The sequence below is a fragment of the Porites lutea genome, chromosome 9 (genome assembly GCF_958299795.1).
Source record: "Porites lutea chromosome 9, jaPorLute2.1, whole genome shotgun sequence".
NCBI classification, from domain to species: Eukaryota; Metazoa; Cnidaria; class Anthozoa; order Scleractinia; family Poritidae; genus Porites; species Porites lutea.
In genome coordinates this window covers 22,001,920-22,003,694 of record NC_133209.1, presented here as the reverse complement: position 1 = coordinate 22,003,694, position 1,775 = coordinate 22,001,920, and positions in this window count along the sequence as shown.

Sequence of the window (1,775 nt, the reverse complement as noted above, 5' to 3'; positions counted from 1 at the left end):
TACATACTTATAAAAAATTGCAGAGGGTAAATGAAAATGAAAAAGAAAATGTGTCCTGCATAGCAGTCTTTCAAACTTCCTTTTAGCCGACAGGGAGTCGTGCAGAGGCATGGGGCGAAGGCAACCCAAAAAATTAGGAGCAGGAGCTTATTTAGCCGGCCTTTTGCATGTATTTGTATATACAATATGATAAGCGTGGTAGACCAAAAAATCGGTTTACTTATAAAACTCTTTGTCGTTGTCGTATGAAAAAAAAAAGTACAGGAAAATTGCAAATGAAAAGAATGGGGTTTAGCGATAAAAGGTCACATCGAATCAAGGAATGAGCTGAAACTAACATAGTTCACTTGATAATTGTATGTCAGGCTTATAAGTGGAAAACGCTAAAAATTGTACATTGCTAGTTTTATTAACACCTTACGTAAATGACATTGGTTACTGTTACGGAAAATCATATTTTAGAGTCAGCTTTGTATAAAGCAATGATTTTGCATACATTCTTGGGAACAGTAAAAATGATTTAGAACAAACCTCCTAAGTATAGTGTCCATTCCCTGCAATAACGCATAACTAAAAGGTTCTGGAAGAAAAGACACCTTATCATGAGGACCCGCATACGACTTTCTTTTGCACACCACATGACGCCGGCGCTGTTAAGGACGCTAGGTTTTGAGTGACAAGCAATAAACCTCCTACTGCGAAAAGCAATTAGTGATCCAACCATCAGAGGTCAGTTATTCGCTAAAGCGTTACAATTTTTAACAAGATTAAGGCGGCATCTGGCGATAGAATAATTAGAGAAGGGATTACAATTTAACATATGCCTGAGATCTGCGTTCTCAGCTCACGAGTTATCCAGAATAATCGCGCGTGGCCTATGACTCAAGCGTTGTCTTTCTGGTCTTTGCCAGTATTAAAATGTAGCGTAGTTCCATATTGTATTGAATGTATCGAAGGTCGCGGAATTTAAATAGAATCGGACGAATGTAAAAGCGTTGGTTCAAAATGTTGATTATGTATAACCCACAGTCCGTGAACACACAGCATACTATTCATCGTAAAGGAAAGATAGATGCCAAAGCAAATTGCAATCATTGATCTCCGAGGCTTTGTGTGTGCAGATTCAGCCTATTTTTTGGCCTGAGCTTGCTAAACCACGGTGGGGCCAGACCACCCCTTCTATGTGCGCGAAACGCGTGGGTAGTTTTTTTCAAAATGGCGCCGAAAAAGTCTGCAAAGGCTTCTGGGTGCCGCCATATTGGATTTATCTCCCGAATAGGCCGAGCTTTAGCCGATATTTTGGGAAACTGGTACGAGCAATGTAGTTTTGGCGGTCACTTTGGGAGAGTTGAATTCGTTAGCTTTCTGTCGGTGTGCGAATAAGTGTATCCTAGCTCGATGAATTAGTATTAGGTGATATGATAGGAGGCGAAAATGCAGAGCCAAGTGACTGTGGCGAGGGTTTCAGGTAATCATTTTCTTGGGGCTTTTTTCGGAGTGTAACGAACCTTAATAAAAAATCTGAAATGATACGATGTTAGTTCGATCTCTGTGTTCATTAAATATGTATTTATTCGTCGCTTTTGTCTTCTCTTGGCAAAAATAAATCATGGGGTTTTCATTCCACCACTGGCGGCAAGAAACAAGAAACCAAGATTTTCGATCGGAAAGTACCAACAGCTGAAGAAGGAAAGGGTAAATGCTGAAATTCAGAAATTACTTGACACAGATGCACAAATATTAGAGCTCAAAAGGCAACTGGCTTCTGAAAGAGT